Source organism: Labeo rohita, chromosome 24 (genome assembly GCF_022985175.1).
Source record: "Labeo rohita strain BAU-BD-2019 chromosome 24, IGBB_LRoh.1.0, whole genome shotgun sequence".
NCBI classification, from domain to species: domain Eukaryota; kingdom Metazoa; phylum Chordata; class Actinopteri; order Cypriniformes; family Cyprinidae; genus Labeo; species Labeo rohita.
This window is the reverse complement of record NC_066892.1, coordinates 20,589,170-20,610,785: the sequence shown is the minus strand read 5'-3', so window position 1 is coordinate 20,610,785 and position 21,616 is coordinate 20,589,170. Positions and strand designations below refer to the sequence as shown.

At 35.4% G+C, this 21,616-nt stretch overlaps 1 long non-coding RNA gene across 1 annotated transcript; it reads right to left on the bottom strand.

Moving 5' to 3' along the window:
* Positions 1–694: 694 nt before the first annotated feature.
* LOC127155793 (uncharacterized) lies at positions 695–21,028 on the bottom strand. The gene is made up of 3 exons (XR_007825643.1): positions 18,909–21,028; positions 7,158–7,226; positions 695–6,464 (listed from the first exon to the last, which is right to left on the bottom strand). It is a non-coding gene; the product is annotated as an uncharacterized LOC127155793 (long non-coding RNA).
* Between the last annotated feature and the right edge of the window lie 588 nt (positions 21,029–21,616).

Genomic DNA, 21,616 nt, shown 5'->3' with positions numbered 1-21,616 from the left:
CATATGCATGAGGACACAACACAGTTTAAGACAAATCATCTAGGATGACCTAGTCAACAATTACGAACATTACAGATTGGTTATTAGTGGTGCTTCTCAAGGCAAGCATCGCCAAAACTATGCTTTTATTTATTTACTTTTTGTTAATGTAAGTTTTTACATAATTTCAGTGTTTTTTCTTTTTATGTAATTTTATTTTTAAAAAGTCTCTTTATCTGGATGGCTGGATGTCTGCTTAAGATCCACCGTTTCGGTCATTCGGTGAGATTCCTAGCACTTTCTTTTCTTACTAAACTAACATTCACGCTTTCACACACTGTTTTTCTGTTTATAATCTCTCCACTTGAGTGTTGTCCTTCCCTCCCTCTCTGACTGTTCTGTCAATTATACCACATAAATGATACCATCTGTGTAAACAGACAAGTTTGTTAGCCCCTCCTGTTGTCTTTAATGATGAAGCAGTACACTTGAAGTACTAATGAGATAGGTTGAACGGTGGGAAAAAAAGAGAAAAAGAGAGAAAGTGAGAAAGAGAGAGAGAGTAAAACCACTACACCAGGATGTGGGCTGTTTTTCTTTCCTCCCTTTTCATGTGCTTTCTTTTATTGGGCTTGTAGTTTTCTCTTTTGTCATCCTTTTTTTGTAGTCATCTTGATCCCTCACACTGTTTTCTTCTCCTTCTGTCTAGATATGATTAACCACAGTCTTGTTTTTTTTTTTTTTATTTATGTTGACGGATACATTTCCTCTGATATCAGATAAACAGTGGTATCCACAGTTTCTCTTTTATATGAAAGCTGGGACAAAAATTGTTATGCAGAACCAAAGAAAATGCGGACTATAGGGTAGAAAGTCCTCACAAAAGTTCCCATCTGCCCACCTATTGTGCTGTGATTGGTCTAAGGGAAAGAAATGCAAAGCAACACGCTGACAGCGGTTTTCCACCGCTGGTGAAGTGTGGACATAATGTCAACCTCAAATCAAAACACCATCAACTGAAAATACTGTAAAACAGTGTTCATAACATTGTCAAACTGTCATCTTTTGCACCAAATTGGCCCCTCTGCATGTTTCTGAAGTTCAGTTATTAGCCATGGTGTTTTTATTTGCCCAGATAAAGTTAGTTAGAGATAAAAGGTGTTCCCTGACAATAGCAAGTGTGAAATTTTGTGTGGTTTGAGCCCACGTGCCAATTGAAATGTTGACAGTGTGAATAACAAACTTGTCTAACGTTTGACAGTGGAGAAGTGAGGGGGATTTTACTGTAAGTAACAGTCCCATCTTCCTCTACCCACACTTTTGCTTGTTTGACTGGCTGTTTTTACTATTAAATCCTAATTACCACCTTTGGTTTGCTTTTGATTTAGATGTTAATTTGAAAAATTGCTAACAGTTATTCTTTAAAATGGAAAATTATTAAGCATTAATTGATTTGTCTGCAGCTATTTAAAATTGTGGGACAAAAGAAAAGAAAAACCGATTCACCCAAAAGTACAGAGCAAACACATGCAAAGCAGAAATAAAAATAGATATTGTGGCAACAAATTAATTAGTGTGATTTAAAGATCAATCTGTTCATCACACCTCAGCATAAAATAAGATTATGATGGGTTTTTTTTTTTTCCCTTATGGTGTTCTTTTTTTTCACTAGGAACTCTTGTGAAAAAAACAGCATATGATTTAAAATGACATAAGGATGAGTAAGTATTTTTAAGAATTCTAATTCAAAGGGTAAAAAATAAAATAATTTCCTAGACTATACATTAATACAGGTTGCACAGTCTCATACAGGCTACTAAATTAACAATAATGAATCTGAAAGACAGTCTTATTGATACAGCCAGATGTGTCCAACACCTGTGTTATTAATCTGTGTAATTCAAGTGAAGCATTTAGCTGGGGGTATTGAGAGGGAAGGAAAGGAAAAGGTGAGCGGAGGTGCATAGAGAGGAAACAGTGCGTGATTCCTGCTGGCGTTCTCACATACGGGTGGATCTGCAGGAACATGACAAGCAGGTATCTGCCTGTTCAGCTGGCATAGAATTCGGGAATCTTGGAACGCTTACTTTGCCAAGCGGCCTGGCTGGCTCCAAGCACAACCTTTTTAGCAGCTGCCGGCTCTATGAGTTGGCGGTCAACCAGTGCACGACACGGTCAGCGAGGTCAACAACTTCACCTCAGGGTAGCTTTGAGAAGCTGCCAGAACAGAGCGACTTTCCTTTTCTCCTGTTTATAACAGCTGTAGAACTATGAAGGCTGAATCGAATCCAAAGTAAAAAAATACAGTCATATCAAAATGAGTCAGACATTAATTTTATTTACCAGTTTAAAAAATGCATTAAAGGTACACAAAGTAAAGGAAAATTTGAATCATTTTCATTGTAGACACACACATTTAGTTCTGTGTAGCCAGGCATTAGCCGATCAGATAACAAGATTAAATGAGTGATATTCTGTCCTGCAACAGTAATCGGCGATTAGCTGATAACGATATATTAAGGCTTAATGGGCTGGTGCTATTTATAAACCATCAGTGACGATGAGACAAGATTCTGTTATTGCACAATTCACAATTCACTCAGTCTATATTTGTATTATTTTATTTTTAATTATATGTTAAAAATATTCCTTTGTTAAAATTGTTGTAATTATTGAATCTATGTTTGATTAAATCTAATTTTGTCTAAAAACTAAAAATTGTTTGGAATCTTAGAGGCTACATTAAAAATGATTAATTATTATATACAGTTATATTATTAGAAAAAGACTATCCTTTTTTTTGTTCAGTGCATGTTTCTGGGTCAGAACGACTCAAAATGATGGAAGAGGTGATTTACTGTATATTTCATCAGATCAAATTCTGGTGCATTCTTTATCTCTTTTCTCATAAAAACATAGCCTTGAGCACAAAGCTGCTAAAGTATATCTTACCGTCCCTTTTTTTCTACTTCCTGTCAGCTATACTTTTCTGCTCTTCTATTGGATGTCTCATGTGTTGTGTAGTTTCAAATCTGTTAAGATGAGGGTAAGAAGGGTAACCAGTGGCCTCAACTTGCTGCCACATCTTGGTTAAGGATTAGTCAAACCGATACTATCGAAATGAGTTGTTGAGGTTTGTTAGAGTCGTTACTGCGCCCCAGGAACGTGAATTGTGACACCCACGTCCATTCAGAATGTGAGTGTCTGAATGAATCAGACATGTCCATATATAGCTTACAGTCCCAGCATGATGAAGACCTGTACATATTAAAAAAACATAAAAACACATAAGGTATAAAAGACACTTCAGAATTTAGGTGGCATGCTTTGTGCCTGTCCAAAAATGACTTTATTAAAGTTTTGATCAAGGAATCTGCCACTGAGCAGTTTTGCAGGTTAACTTTTATTTGTTTATGAGCTGTAATTGTCTACAATAGTCAACATTTAAAGTGGATCAAAACCTTTAATCAAAGTTGTCCTAAAACAAAACAGTACCCATTCTTGTCTTAGGACAACTTTAATGAACTTTTTTAATCCACTTCAAATGTTGACTATTGTATACTAGACATTTGTGAATGACTGTTTTGTGAAACATTTGCTAATGAGGAACTGAAAACGTTGCCGTTTTCAGTAACAAGAAATGGATGCAGAAAGTGACAAGTAAGTTGAAGATATATTTAAGTCACGCCCTATAAACATAATCTAGTATGACCATTCTACATACTAGTTTAAGCAAAGCTGGGTAGTAACTGATTACATGTAATCTGGATTACATAATCAAATTCCAAAAATTAAGTACTTGTAATTACAGTAAGTTACATTTTAAAATACTTGTAATCAAACTACAGTTACTTTTTTATTGATTTCATGATTACATATTATTCACACAACAGCAATAAAGTATTCATCATTTATTGATTTTCTCTAATTCCTCTTTTTTATCTTTTAAATTGTAATTTGTAAACTAGTCTACCGCTTATATACACTCAGAAAGTACAGTTTTGTGGACATTCACACCAGTGTTAATTTTGACAGCAAATTCTGATTTAGTCTTAGTCTTAGTCTTTGGAATAATACACCATTTAGTTTTAGTCCTATTTTAGTCATCTGAAATCTTTTAGTCTTAATCTAGTTTAGTTGACTAAATATCATAAGAGTTTTAGTCTTAGTTTAGTCTTAAGTCTTTTAGTCTTAGTCTAGTTTTAGTAGACCAAATATTAGCATATTTTTCTCCATAATTCACGTAATTGTAAGTATATTACAATATATGGAAGCATATAGAGAATACAGGCACATATCTAATTGTTGTAATACAAAACATTTATTTTATTAAATGTCAAAAACATTAGCCTTTTTCACAAAAATAACCATAAGACCTGCTCTCCCTGAACAATATACATGCTACCTGAATTATATGAAACGCATATGACATCCTAGACCAAGCTCTGACATTTCTGTCTGTCTGTCTGTTCATGAGACATACCGCTGCCCTCGGACCGCGTGCACAAAACGTTAGCGTGTTGCTAGCGAGAAAAGTCAACTTAAATTAACCAAAGCTTTGTAACCAAGACTGTGCATCCAAGTATAATGTATAACTAAATATAATGTATAACAAACGTCCTCATAACTTGAAAACCGCGGCTTTTGAAAATGGCTTTGCCAAGATCAACCTGCCCTCAAAAGATTCGCTCTGATTGGATTTCCCCACAAAAGGGTAGTTCTTATTGGATCTCTTCTCCATTCGTCCCGCCCCAACATTTTCCTCTCGTTTTTATTCGTTGACTAAAGTGTCAGTTAAATTTCGTCATCGTCTTCGTCATCATATCTGACTTTTTATTTAGTTTTTATTTAGTTTTCGTCTGTAAAAAATGTTCGTTGACGAATATTTTTCGTCATAGTCTTCGTCAACGAAATTAACACTGATTCACACATAGACTAGTCAATAGTCAGGTGGCAACACAGCATTTGATCAATGGATTTACAAAAATCATTTCAGGTTTCATAAGTGTTTCAACATTACATAAACTACTGATGAACACATTCATTTTTATTTGAATTATCACTCAGTAGGTTATTTATTCTTGTATTATTATGTATTTTTGAAAGGTGTTTGTCTTTCAGACTCATGAAAATTCTCAAATTCTCAAACAAATTCTTGTTATTTCTTATTTGCAGACATTCTCAAACTTTTTGTCATCTGAAACTCTACTTTAAAGGGGTGGTCAATCAGCAATTCTGTAAAAGACAATATCTCCCCTTGTATTGAACTTTGAGCATTGTAACTTTGCAAATGTTGTTTATGCTTAAACAGCAACATTACACACTAACTAAAGTTAAAAAGTGAAATCATAATCATAATGACCCCTTTAAGTACCCCTGAGATTTTGAAATAAATGTTTTAATAATTAAGCATCATATTTGCACATGGCATGCAGGTAAACATAAAATATGTCATTTCTTTTAGTAAGTTTATTATTTTGATTTTCATTTTAAAATGGTTTATTTTTATTTTATATTTTTATGATTTAATTACTTGTTAGCCTTTTATTAAACTCACAACCCCATTGTGGTTGCTTTACAAACCGCAGTTTGGGAAATCTTAATGTAATATAATGTTTAATGCACTTCATGTTGTTAATTACAATGAAAGGAATGTATTCTCACTCTTTGTATTTTTACATCATTATAGTACAAGATTATCCTGTTTAAATAAACGTGATAAATGAGGTCAAAAGTAATCTAAAAGTAGTCTGATTACCTAAAATGTAATGGATTACGTTACTGACTACAATTTTTGTCATGTAATTTGGAATCAGTAACAATTATACAGTAACAGTATAATCTGTATGCAGAGTATAATCAAGTATAATCTGCCCAGTTCTGAGTATAAGCATACACCAAAATATGCATGTGCATGAAATCTAGTGCATCCCACTGTGGTCTAACAGAATATAAAGGTAATGCAATAACAATAAATACATTTCATTTTGTAATGTACCTTTCTCAAACTCAAATCACAAAATAATAATAAAGAATTTAAGTAATGTAATAAAGTCTTGTAAATGTAATTCCAAGACTAAAAAGAAAAAAGTTTGGTAACACTTTATTTTAAAGTGTCCTTGTTATACGTTACATGTACTTATTATTATAATAACAATTAATTATGCAGAATTACATACAAATAACCCTACACCAAACCCTAATCCTAACCCTAACCATATAGTAGTACTTAAATGTTTAATTACACTGTTACAAGGACACCTTAAAATAAAGTGTAACAAAAAGTTTCACTAATGCTGGTAAAAAATTCCCCATGCTTCTGTTTAAGAGCTACAAGAAGAGGAGCAGTTTGAATCAGAGACCACTATGAGAATGATTCATCAAGTCTTGTTCCCAGCATCACATAAATATTATTAAAGTGCTTGTATTCATCTTCAAATCTTGCTTTGACGATTTCTTACTTTGTGGTATTTTAGCTTCACCTCCTAAAATAAAATGAAATAACTGTTGTGAATAAAGCTCAATATGTAAACGTATCAGCAGATCAATGTTTAACCAAGAGCAGTATTAAATTCATCAACTAATTATCTGCTGAAGGTTCAAGGACATGCTGTACTTTACTTCTGCAGCATTTCCTTATGCTGTGTGGTTTCCATTAATCATAGACACAATACTTTAATCTCTTGTTGTGCAAGAAGCTGAAGATGGCTGTAATAACATGTCTGTTGAAATTCAGCAATTTTTATGCTATTTTTTCCTTTCATTAAACCTCCATTTACATCTTTTAGATGATGGACATCTCTTCAAAACAATTATGTTTGTTTGTTTCGATATAATTTTTCGTTATAGGAAATACTAGGCTGGCAATAATGTCAAAAACAGGTTTATTAATTTGTCTTTTTTCATACACACAGGATCAAAGCAATGGCCGATATCCGGCTGCTGTACATCAACAGGCTTTTTAAGACACTGAGAAATACCTGAGTAAACATCACATGATCCTGGTCTAAATCAGGGGATTGTTATTCTGAAAGTTTAGACTCTGATAAGTCTCCCACGGTCCATCATTACCGTGAGCTAGTTGATCTCATTGTGTTTGTAGTTTGCCGAGGAACTGATTGTAAACTCATTGCCTTCTGCTTGTCATGTAGTTATACATTACTGCAGGTCATACTCACTCACAAGAACGTTGACCTTGACCCTGCTGCCCCTGACAGTCATCAAACACACCGCCATAGGCTTCTGATCTGGGAGGGGGAAAAAAAGGAAAAAGTGTGGCACAAGTGAATGCAAGTTAACTAGCGAAGAGAGGTGATGACCTGATATCATTGTGAAAATGACATTAATCTAATCTCACAAATTTCTGTTATTCCTACAGATTTCTAGACATACAGAAACTTGATATTCTTTAGCAAATCAATTCAAAGTGGTCCAGTAAAATGCAAAGAACCATGCAAAGAATCAGCCATTACTTTGACACACTTTGATTTCACTTAAACCTTTTTAAGTTTTGAAGAATATTTATGCTGTACATATAAAAATGACAAAGTTTATACTGTTTTCTATTTGAATACATTTTAAAACATAATTTATTTCTGTGATGTAATGCTGAATTTTTAGCAGCCATTACTCCAGTTCTTTAGAAATCATTTTATTATGCTGACTTGGTGCTCAACAAGCATTTCTTATTATTATCACAGTTAAAAACAGTAGTGCTGCTTAATATTTTTGTCAAAACCGTGGTGTATTTCTTTGAGAAGTATTTGATGATGATTGATTATTATTTGATTACTTAATGACCAACCTTTAGAATGGAAATATAGCTACAGTGAATTATATTATTTCCCCCCTTTTACTCATTTGTAAGGTCATCATAGTGCAGCTCACCTACCTGGCTAAATACTTGGAAGAGTGTTTTTTGGGTTCAGTAAGCTGGTAAGCTTTGGCTGAGTGCTAACTTTTGGCAGAATTCCAGCAAGGCTTCTTCCCTTAATCCTTAAGCTTTCACAAAGAGTTTGAGGGGGAAAAGAGCAAGAGGTGTCAGACGCGTAAACCTGCTGTCACTGCAGCACCTGTTTCATGTCACAGCTGTGTGAGTGGGGCCAACAAGGATTGAGTGGGGATTTCAGTTTCCCCTGACCTGGATCAGGGTTACTAAGACAAAGAGACTGCTTGCTTGTTTCTCCTTCATGTCTGACTCACTTTCTCTACCAACTGTTTTCAAACAAACCAGGACCTTGAGGGCGATTGACCGTTCCTCCTATTACACTCCCATTAGGCTGACAGGAGAAACCACTTTTCAGCTTCTGAACAGGATCTGTTTAAGCATGTAATGGAACAGGTGTTTAATGCAAAGCAGTGCTGAGCTTTTTGAAGCCCCCTCAGGTGGTATGACCCCTATGACTAAAACATGTTCTGAACATAAACTGGAACAATCATTGCCGTCCCAATATGAATCACAAAGTCTTTCCATTTATGCTGACTACGGTTTATACTGAATACTAATTTTTAAAGAGCAGTGCACCAGTTTTTTTCAGTGTTGGGGGTAACACAAATATCCTTTATTTAATAATATTTTATTTATTATTAACCAGTGTCTTTCCTGCTGATTTTTTATTTATTTATTTATTATTACTATATTATATTTTATTAAAATGCTGTTCATTAAAGAATGTTCAACTTTCTTCTCTGCATCTCATTCTTCTTGCAATCCAGAAAGCAGTACAGCTGAAAAGTTTGTTTGAGCTGCGCCTTGTACAATACAGACGTAAATATACATTTCCTTCAGCCTGAGGCTTATTAATTTCGCTTTTGGTATGAAAGGACTTTTACATTTGCAAAAAAAATATAACTTTTTATATTAAAAACAAACAAGTAAGCCAAGCCCAGTTGAGAAAAAGTAATGTAACACTTTCCATATAAAGTAACTAAGTAACACGATTAGGGAATAACACAAAATTGTAATGCATTACTTTCAAAAGTAACTTTGATAACACTTTATTATAGGGACCGATTCTCACTATGGTAACATTAATAAGCAACTAGTTAATAGTTGTGGTAGCACTTTAGATTACTGTTTTGTCATTAATGAACACAGAAACAAATTACTTATGCACTATTAACATTTAACTAACTACTATTAACTAACAAGAAACTCTGATTATGAATCAGTAAGTAATAGCACTCAGTTGAAGGTGGCAATTTACTATTAGCTAATCAGTAACAACTATATTTTTTCATATCTCCTGGTGAATTACTAAGAGCAAACACAGGTTCATAATTAATGTGAATGATGCAAAATGTATAATTGATTCTAAAGTGAAGATCATGGTAAACCACTAGTAATGACTTAAATATTACTGTAACAAATCCATCAGAAGAAACTACTAATTATTTAGATCAGGATTCTACACTGAATAACATGATAACTCTCTAGTAATGACTGAAATCATTGTAAGATTTTGAGGCATATGTAAGGTTTTGGATAGTAATGACTCAAGTGTTACTACATCCTTCTAAGGAATTACTAATTAGTAATAACAAATTAAACAAGTGAATAAATATATGAAATTAGTATTTACAAATCACATATTCTGCAGGACCATAATCTACATCCTTAATCCCACCCAATACGTAAACTTAATAACTACCTTACTAACTATTGTAAGTAGTAATTAGGAGTTTACTGAAGCAAAAGTAGTCGTTAACAGTGAGAACTGGACCTTAAAATAAAGTGTGACCGTAACTTTTCCCAACACTGACTTTTATTAACTGTTATAGTTAGGAATACAAGTATTGCACACAATAGACTACAGCAATAGCAAGAGTAGCATAATATTATGCTATTCTGACTGGATCTTTGAGAAAGAATTGGATCCAGATTTAGTGTAGATAATTACCATGTTATGAATTATGAGAACATGTATGTTTACATATCTAAAATTACACAACAAAAAGGCTTTTGGAAGCCTTCTTCAATATACACATGCAGTAAGTACAGGCACTCATAAGACAGTTCACTATGACGCTCAATACGTTTCTTGATTCCTGTACGTTTACACAAGTCAGTGTACCGTTGCAAGTCGTGTACTAACTAGCAGTTAATCTCACATCCTGAAACAGGTACAACCTGCATGACTCACCCCATAAACGGCCTCCATATACCAACCGCTCAAACAGGAAACAGACAACTTTGCAGAGGCTCGTTTCTTATCTTTCCACTTAAGAAATCCCTCTTCCTACACCTTGTCCCATAAATCATGTACAATATTCTGATGTCAGAAGTTCATATTTTGCATGCACATGTCAGGGGTATGTAAAAAGGATTGTGGCCTCTTTAGCAGATATAAAGCATTAATAAAAATGCTTGTGTTGTTATTACACCTTTATTACATAAGACCATGACAGCATATGATGTGAAAGTATTTTGTGTCTGATTTTTAGATTATGGCACAGAAACCAAATTAAGTATGTCATTTTTTATAAAGCAGCAATAAAATAAGAAAAAAATTAAATATAGTATACATAAATTTATACACATACATTTTTATACACTTAAGCACAGGGGGTTTGTTGTTGACATGAAAGTTTTAATACAGTTTCATTTTTAATCTTAATTTAAAACTTTCATGTCAAGTTTAACCTCTGTGTACATGAATAAGTGAATATTCAGCATTCAACTTTACAATAAGTTTAAAATGCCTGGAATTTTTTTCTTCTTTTTTATCTGTTGTGGTCAGTTTCATTTCACTTTATTTCCAGTGACATGGGACATCCCCCAATAGAACCAAGTGGGCAGACTTCTACTTACATAGACAAGTACTGAACCGTTTGAGTAATCACCAGTCAAACAGAGAAGCAGGGGAGAGCCCTGTGTGTTGCAGATTACAAAGAAGTTGATGAGAAACTTCACAAGAGCTAAGTGGGAATCTGAATGAGTATTTGCTGTTTGCTGCTCTACTTTCTGTTTACAGAATATTTTAACTGTGCAAATGTTTGCTAACATTTTCTCACTATGACTGTTGTTTCCTGTGCTGCAAACATTTATAACTAAACCTATAGTTGCATGGTTAGAGTAAAACAGAGTATTACATCAGAAATGCTTCTGATCTGATTGAATTTTCAAGAAAAGAGATACAATTGTGCTTGTGAGTATGTGCATCCCTACCAGTGTGTAAAGATGGTGGGCTGTACCATCCTCCAAATGGTAGGGATGGTATGCAGGAGTTGGTGGGAAAATCAGTCACCCACTTCCACCCTTCCTATCAGGTAGACAGGTTGCTGTTGAGTGGCCATCACTCACTTACCCATATCCTTTACCCCCTGATATTATCTCTCTCACACACATACACATTCCTCCTGAGCCACACCGTATGCACACACTCCAACCTGACTCTGTGTGGGAAGGACAGTTTTGTAATGTTGGGAATAGACTTTTTTCTAAGAGTGCGAGAGGGAGAGGGACAAAGTGAACAAAACAGATAAAGGCTGAAAATCACAAATGACAAGCAATGACAGAAGGCATGAGATAAAGCAGGGGTGCCCAGAACTGTTCCTGGAGATCTACCTACCTGCAGACTTTAGTTCCAGCCCTGCTCCAACACAGCTGTCTGTAATTATCAAGTGCTACCTATGAGATTAATTAGCTTGGTTCAGGCGTGTTTGATCAGGGTTGGAGCTAAACTTTGTAGGATGGTAGACCTCCAGGAACAGGGTTGAGCACCCCTGAGACAAAGTGAAAGTCAAAGGGAGATAAGAAAAACATTTGTTGGATATGTCTGTGGCAAGAACCATTACAACAACAAAACAATAAAGATGTTCTTTGACCACAGGCTGTGCATTTGGGGGAATTCAGATCAGCCCTGTGGTCAAAAACAGGTAATGAATCACATCTGACTAGATTTTAATTGCACAAGTTCTCTGACTAACTAAGGAGGGCAGTGTCTGTCCATGTCATGTTGATGGTGTGATTTAGATTTTTTTTTCTCTTAGTGTTTTTAAGATTGTCTAGTTTAAATGTAAGTACTTTGTAAATGTAAGTTTCTTTGTAGCTATTCAGCTCAAATTAGTTCCACATTTGTTAAATTCAGTTCAGTAACAGTGTCAATGTTGCAAAATTTGTGAATTATAAAGAAATTCGATTCAGCTATACAGCAGCTCTACAAAAGACCAAAAATGTTATTATTCAGCTAAGTTCAGTTGGTCAAGCAAAAAATAAACAAACAAAAAAACCTCCATCAGGTAAAAGAAGAAACCAGGAAGAAACCAGGCTCAATCAGTAAATTAGATCAAGGTAAATTGTACTTAATTTGTCTTCTGGTAAACATGCAAGTATCTTCTGTTGCTTCCGAAGGGCAGTACTAAAAGAAAAATAAGATGATATTTCAACAAAATAAGAAAAAAATCTTCATCCTGTTCAAAAGTTTTCACCCCCCCGGCTTTTAATGCATTGTGTTTCCTTCTGGAGCATCAGTGAATGTTTGAACCTTTTTAAAGTGTTTGTGAAGTGCTGTGTTTGAGTCCCTCAGTTGTCCTCAGTGTGAAAAGATGGATCTCAAAACCATACAGTCACTGCTGGAAAGGGTTCAAATATCCAAAAGATGCTGGAAAACTAAAGAATCTGCAGGACCTGAAGTTTTTTTCTGAAGAAAAGTGCTCAATTTAACTGTTCAGAACAAACAAGGGACTCATGAACAACCATCACAAAACAAAACAACGGTCATAGATCATCCATAGTATTAAGAACCAAGGTTCACAAACTTTTGCAAGGGGTTATTTTAATAATTTATTTTAAGAAAATTTGGGGGATGATCAAGAATGCGAACAACAACTGAGACATCTGTGATGTCAAACAAAATGAACAAAATGAGGCAGAAAAGTAACTTTTGACATAATTCTTGCAAGGTTAGACATACTCCTACAGACATAGACACACACTTAAAACAACAAATACACACTCACATATACTTCCAGTAAACCTGATTATGCAACCCATATCCTCTTTTTTACATCCGTGTGTTTCTCTAATAATATGTAGCTTTTTAGCATTACTGGAAATCAAGATTGCATTTCTCAGCTTGACAGTTGAGAAGGTTGAGTTCTGTTAAGCAAGTGGTAATATGATTAAACATAAATCCAAGTTTATTTAATAAATAATAGTTGTTTATATGCTAGTTATATTTTCCAGAAGCAATTAAAGTGGTCATCGGATGCAAAGTTCACTTTTACATATTGTGTTGAAAATTAATGTGTGTTGGCAGTGTATGTACACATCTACCTTATAATGATAAAAATCCATGCAGTGGTTTTTAATTAATCTGTAAAAATAATGTCCCCTTTTCCAAATCGAGCCATTCTCAGATGACTGTCGGTGTGACGTCACACCGACAGAGGCACCTCCCACGATAGTTGATTGACATGAGCGTCCTACCTCAGACCCGCCTTACATCAGCCGTAACACTCCGACCTCCACTGTTTTGATGCCGGAGCAGGGATGTAAATTCCCTGTAATATCTCTGATTAAGCGATTGAGGTGTTGTGTTGCTGGATGTAATAATGAACATAGTGGTCGTCATTTACTCCCAACATGTGAGCCGCTGAAGATGCAGTGGATCACGTTTGTTTGTGAAGGGAATGCACCTCTCGATCTACATAAATGCGTCTATGTTTGCACAAATCACTCATGATCCAGCTTCACCTACAGCAAAAGTGAGTATAAGTTTTTTTTTTTTTTTTTATTAATCTCTGCAATCACCTTTCCTAATAACATGCTAGTTAGTAAGTTTAGTGGCTAAACATGGCTAAATGCAGCTAAAGTAAACAGGCTCGTCACTCCACAGAGAGAAGAGAGGGGCGGGGCGAGCAGAGCTCATTAACATTTAAAGCAACCTCGACCAGAACAGGATGATTTTTGCAGAGCTCATTTTGACAAGGTAAAAAGGGTGTTGTTTTACACAACAGTTGAGAATTTTTAACCAAAGTATATTATGGACTTTTCATTTAGACCCTAAAGAATAATATCAACTTATGGAAAATGGACATCCGATGACCCCTTTAAGAAACACTGTGGTTTCACTTCAGACTTCATAGATCTGTACCAAGCGGATGAACACTATATATGTTTTCATAACATCTTCACAGTGACTTACTGAGATTTCCACATCCATAATCAGGATCATGGGAAAGTTCAGATTAAATCTCACCTGTGACAAAAATCATAGATAAGTACAAGAACATGTTTTGAAATCACACTGTAGTGTTTTTGTGCCGTTAAACATCAGACTGTGGGCTTGTTAGTCTTTGAGGAACAGGACACTCCTTGGGAAAGGTATATCAACTGCTAAACCGATATGCAAAGCAGTTATTTCTTCAGCACAGAATATGTATGGGTGGAGTGTGTTCACCTTGTACAGAGACTTTAAAAGAATTCTAACAGGTGAGAGAGTATCTCGAACATCTTGATGCTTGAGGCTAAAACTGTTATGCAAAAACCCACATTCCATCTTATTTTCAATACGGCCTTTCCGTTAAAATTAATAATGCTTTGGAACAGACTACCCTCAATTTAAAGGTTCTCAAAATGTAATGTATGAGTAAAATGAATATGTAATGATTGGCTTGTCTCAAATCACTAGTCATGCTTTCATTATACTGTAGTTTACATTCCTATTTCAACTTAATGACCCTAGATTTCTTGGTAGCAATATTTTAGAGAGAAAAAATTTGCATTTTGTTGACATTTGCAATGTTACGCATTTTGAAACCACAGATCTCAGTGTTCTCAAGGAGAAAGGGAGTGGTTGAGTCATATCCACATGAGCAGGACAGTAAGAGAAAACACACAATTGAAGAGGATGTGAAACTCAACTCGGACCTAAAATACACATACAAATATCCTTAGTAGAACTTTCTTATGATTTCTTGTCTGGTCCTGTGTTAGGAGCTATATAAGGACGTAAAGCACAAACTACAATTATCTAATTCTTCATAGGAAACAAAATAGGATATTGTTAGATAGTCAATAAAAAAAACTCAAGCAAAGCATCATTTTGCACCTATTGTGCAGGATACTAAATGTCTACCAACATCATCTGTTTTGTCTAAACACAGGTGATGCCATTCAACTCTTGGGAATCAGCTGCTACCATCTTTCAACATCCTGGCAGCCTGTCATCAACCACTCACATGTCTAATTGCAGTGAGGGAGAGAGAGAGAGACTGAGGGAAAGTTTATCTCAGAAATTACTGCTCACTTAAACATGTTCTGTCATGAAAGCACTTCAAACCGCTTTAACAGGTTGTTAAAGAACTTGCTTCTGTAACCCTGTATGCTACAGAGCCAGTGAAAGACAGATTTCTCAATGAAGCTACAGGAAAACTGAGATACAGTTGTTCTTACTAACATTCATGGAACTGAGTAGGAGAAATTTTGAAGAATATTCATGCTGCTCTTTTCCAAACCATGAAAGTATCTGTGACCAACAGCTGTCAATGTCAGGATAATGTTGTGTTTGCGTTCATTTTTGTGTTCTCTGTGTTTACTTTTAGTCCTGTTCTAATTACTAGCTCTGTTGGTCTGCTACCTTGGTTACTAATTAATCCCACCTATTTTTTGTTTAGTTCTCTGGGTATAAGTACTCCCTGTTTTTGTTCATTCCTTTGCTGGTTCTTGTCATGATTAGATGTAGTTTGTGTTAGCTTCCTGGCAAGTGTTCTTCTAGTTGGCAATTACAGTAAAAGTATTTCTTGTACTCTTTGTATCATGCATCTCCTTAATACCACTATATACATGACAGTCAAACATTACAAGTGTTCTGAGGTCAAATGACAGTATTGTGTGAAGGGGGGGAAAAATAAAAAAAAATGTTATTCTTTTAAACAATATAAAAATCAAAGCCCTAAAATGTCATTTGGACATAAACATGCATATTAAAATTATAGTCACATTTTTAATTTTTCTTTTTTTATGTGTAGGATTCTTTTAATATTTTTGAGATCTGAATTAAGTCTGAATTAATCGATAATTTCATGAAATTCATTTTTTATTTAGATTTTTGGAGATTGGTCAATTCCTTCAATATTTTAGAGGTACAAGGCTGCAGTATTTCACATGGTGTGGCATGTATCATATTCATTCCTGTATGATAGTGTCACAAAAGGTCTGATAAAATCTTTCTTCACTCGATCAAATAACTGAACCGCCACTCAACAATAAAACAAACTGCAGAACCATAAAACTGTTGAATAAGAGAGCAGGAAATGGAGTTAATTTTGTTTTATTACTTTACAACCAAAAGAAGTACAATAAGTCTTTTCATCTCTTTCACAGTCTCCATGTATACACCATAAGATAGGCAGGATAAAAACAATCACTGATCAAATATTTAACCTATTTTTGAAAACTCATAACTGGCAATATATGAAAATTTAGCCCCATACGCTCTTAAAAATAAAGGTGCTTCACAATACCATAGAAGAACCTTTTTTGTCTAAATGGTTCCATAAAGAACCAAAACTTCTTTGTGGTGAAAGATAGTTCTTAAGATCATAAAAAGATAAGAAAGAGATGGTTTTTAAAGAACCTTTGACTGAATGATTCTTTGTGGATCCAAAAATGATTCTTCTATGGCATTGCTGTGAAGAACCTTTTAAAGCACCTTTATTTTTAAGAGTGTATGTCTACAAATTTTGTCTTATTCTTGGATAGGTCACTCTATATGATGCTCTGAAGATATACCGCACTTCATAGCACATTTACTTACACACCAGAGTTTGCAAAATTTACATTATACAGCTCCGTACACATTTGTGTGTAAAATGCAATTTCACAAGTCATATGCCGCAACAGTATGAGCCTGTGAGGGGCTGAAGAGTGTGAAAGCATTGCTACTGATGAAGAGATAGTGTTGCAAAGACACGCTGGCTGAGCGATATTCCTGGGATGGTGATGGTTTTGTCAGGAATGTGTATAAAGGGGAGAGGCCGTTTTAAAAAAAGGACCGACCTGACATGTTTACACGCACACACATGCACACATTCAATGTCTCGTGCCTCTGCACTGATTCTATGGGGGCTGCTGATTGACAATAAACCTACAGAAGTTGCCGGTTTTGTTCAAATGTGTATGACTCACAGAACAAATAGACACTCTCTCTCATTTCACTGGAGCAGAGCTACATGGGGGGTTTCTCAGTAGAGCAGCAGGATACTTAAGCAAACACCTACATGCTGTCCACTGATGTCTAGAAGAAACAATTAAATATTTAAAAGATATCATTTGGACCTATGGGCTGAAACAGCAGCAATGAAATGTCACTCAGACATTGGGTATTATGAACCAAGTCAAGTCAAGTCACCTTTATTTATATAGCACTCTATACAACACAGATTATACAAAGCAGCTTTGCACTGTTACACAGGAAAATAGTGTGTCGATATTGTAGAAGGACAATAGCAAACAGTCAAGTTTCAGTTAAGAAGTCAGTTCATTATTGATTCAGTGATATCATTATCCTGCTCAGTTCAGTTATCTTCAAATAGTGTTTGTGCAATCAAGCCGATAATATTGGCAGAAATTAAGTGTCCCCTGCTGAAAAATCCAGCATTGCTGGTCACCAGCATAAGGTATGTTTTGCACGCTGGATCCCAGCATGGGATACGGGTTGCTGGTTTGCTAGATCCCAGCATGGGATACTGGTTGCTGGTTTGCTGGTCCCCAGCATGGTAAGCAGGTGTGTTGGTGAACCAGCATTTGTTGTCTTTTGGGTGCTGGTATGATCCCAGCAAGACCACAACAAAACTTGTATATATTACATTTCGCGTTTCTTGTGAAATTGGTTTGTGTTTGTAGTTAAAGACCAAAACAATTTTCCAAATTAATTTTAATAAATTAATAAAGAAAAACAAATGTTGCTGTTTACAAATCCCCAGTGTTAAACAAACACTGCTCATTTTTTACATGGTCCTGACCCAGCAAACAGGGGATGTCCCCCGGACATTGCAAATGTCCGTTTAGGTCCGGAGTACGTCCGCTTTGTAACGTTCGCTGGCAGACGTTCGGAGGATGTCGGTATTTGGTCCGCTTTATAACGTTTACAGTGATTGAAATTTCAACACTATATGAACAAACAGCGATATGCTGGCGCTTTTATGTGAAGTGCATTTTTGATAAACGCACATAGAAAATGAACAATGGCCTAAAAATCATAAGAGGTAGGCTATCAATCGGGAAATTCTACACAGTTCACATTTGCGCAGATAATGATTAGTCAGTTGATTCAGTTTGATAGAATATTATGTCATTATGTGAAAATGAAGTCAAGGTTTAAAACCATTGGCGATTTTAGTTCATTTGTTTTTTTTATTAGGTTTCAAACATAAGGGTGGAATCAGACCTGGATAACACCCAACATCTGGAACACACGACAGACGACAGACAGATACGCACACACAAAACCAAAAAAAAAAAAAAAAGAAACATATTTTAACAAATAAAAAAAAGTATTGTTAACGTACTATTGCTTGTGTGTTTATTCCTTGGGTAGTTCAATTTTGTCTGATCTGACTAATGACATGTTTACTTATGTTAGAATGACCTGTAGCAAACGTTCGCTATAGGTCCCCACAATGTTTCATGAACGTCCCGCGAACGAACTCGCGACGTCCTCATGACGTCTAAAGAACCGTACATGATGACGTCCAGGGGACGTTCGCAGATGCCATTCAGGGGATGTTGTGGCTACCTTTTTTTTGTTAGCTGGGGAACTATAGGGAGTAAAAGTAACACTGAAGCAGTGTTGTAGTTAGTGAAATAAAGTAGAATCACTCTACAAGTGATGACTGAGCATTAGTGATGACACCTACAATTAACAAGCAGAATCACTGATAATAAGAGGAACAGCAATACATCCACAAATACATCCACTACTTACAGCAACGCAGCCTTAGATGAAATCAGTATCTCACCAGAGGATGATTAAACAACTGCAAAAACAAAATTACCATATTCACTTATTGCAAACAAGTTTGGATTTATTTCTTTTATATGGTACATGTACAAAGGTTGCTGAAATCTGTTACCATTATGGTTAGTAGTGTATTATGCTAAGTCGGGCAATTGTTTTTTGTTTTTTTTCTGTTGCATTATTAATGTGTTAAATGGAGAAATATCAAAGCAAAAACTATGTTTGTCCCCAAAACACTACTTGCGTACAGACATCTGGCCTATGGACACTGGTGAACCAGCATCACCAGCTAAAAAAAAGCATGGATATGCTGGTCCACCAGGTAGACCAGCACTAACCAGCATAAACCAGTTAAACTGCAATGAAACACTTAGTGTTCCTGTAAGATGGAGGATGTATCCTGTTTGCAAATTCTAAGTAAACTTGACCAAAGATAAAAGTATATTTTCCCAAGGCATTTTAGACTGTAGACTAGACTGTTTTATCTTAATATCAAGAAAGGTATATATATATATATATGTACAAACGTTAAAAAATATTCTCAAGATCAGCATAGCAAATCTTCCAGCAAACCTGAACTCAAGCCTCTGGGATCCATTTGCATACTTGGAAACTGTTTCCATGAAGATCTGTTGACTTAGGACTACAAATCTAAAGCAGAACTGCAGTGTAATGAACTTTTTTGTTCTCTGTGGTTCCGCAGGCCGAGACCAGTTCTGTCAGGTCAGCAACAGAGCTGCATAAACCCTACTATTTATGGGACAGGCTGTTTAGGGAGTCAAGATTTTTTTTAACTTCCCTCATACCATGAAGCCTTGTAGTAGGAGGTTTGTGAAAGACAAGTAAAGGGACTAGGTGACGTATGCATGCATGCATGTGAGGCAGCCGATCTGTGGAACAGAAGAATCAGCCATTCGCAGCAAGCTGTTCATCCACTCATCTTTCATCAAATGACCCTTGCTGAAATGTGATACAACAGGAATGCGCCCCAGTCTGTCCAGTCCAATCACAGACAGGCAAATGTAATGGAGCACCGTCAATGATGAGGAAAGTCTCATTCATCAGCTCTCTGCTCATTCACCCCTGAATCAAATCGACCCTTGCACAGAGTTACAGAAATGATGGTTCAACCTCCCAAAAAGTGGCATATACTAAGATCATCTGAAAGCACTTACCTGGATGATTAAGGAAGGTTAATTCATGACAAAATATATATACATTACCATATGTGGTAACACTTTATTTTAAGGACCAATTCTCACTATTAACTATGACTTTTATCTCTACTTTGCTGCTTATTAATAGTTAGTAAGATAAGTTGTTAGGTCTAGGTCTTATATGGTCATGTATCTATAATATGGTCATGCAGAATAAGGCATTAAATATTTGCTTCATAAATACTAATAAACAGCCAATATGCTAATAAAATGCAGCCATTTCACAGTTTGTAATCATATCAATCCGCTTCTTACAGTGAGCGTCCTGGCAGACACCCAAATTCACTATTATTTATCATAGAATGTAGAATGTAAGAGGTTTTCAGGCGAGAATGTACTTGTTTAAAGTTCAGATATGCAGATTGTTAATAAAGATAACGCCTATTTGAACATTTGCTTCAACGTTTTCTGACATGTGAGGTCCAGATTGTCAGTGGCCATTCAACGCTCATGAATCTGCCCAACAGCGCCTCACCTCGGGCCAGATCCTCTGAAATTTACCGCTGGCTCTGATGTCTCTACAGTGGTTAAACATGAGATGTAATTCATTTTGGGTAAATCTAATGGGCAGTCTTTGGTCTCATTAATCTATTATTTGTTCCAGAGAAGATAGTTTGGGCAAAATTTTATGTTTATGTAAATTCAATGCTGTATATCAGAGTGCTGCCTTTGTACTTTTGACTGAATTGCCTAGCAACTTTTTTTATGGCTGTTTTTGTTGTTGTTGTTTATTAAATATTATTATTCAATATTTTACAGAAATAATATATTTAATAATAGTGTTTAGTATTGAGAAACAGTGCGTGTTCATGATAGTGATTTTAGTTACATTGTTCCACCATTAGATGGCGCCAAGAGACTGTTTTTATGAGTGAGTCAGCAGTAAAGACTTTTACAATGAAAAGTTATAAAGGCTGTAAGCGCAAGTTATTTTTAGTTTCAACAACAGCTTGAGGCAGCGAACAGCAATATCACGCAAGCAGACGTGAGATATGGATGTATATCGGCACACTGTGATTACCTTTGGCCGAATCACAGCCGTGCCGATATACAGCCGTATCTCACGTCTACTTGCGTGATATTCTCTACTTTTAAAGCATAAATTTAATTTTTTAACAATAGGTCTACATAATATTCATATATGCAATTTATAGGGGACATATTAGCCCTACATGAAATACTATTTAAACCTATAACATTTTACATAACCTTTACCTATTTTATCTCACAAGTCTGACTTTTTTTCTTCTCATAAATCCAAGTTTATATCTCTTAGTTCAGACTTTATAACTCAGTTTAACTCAAAAATAGCTAGTTTGTCAGTTCTGAGGGAAAAAACATGGAAGTGTGGGATATAAACTCATGATTCTGAGCCGAGGGGAAAAGAGAGAATGACGAGTTCAGAATTGTGAGATATAATCTTGGAATTGTGACAATAATGTCAGAATTTTGAAATAT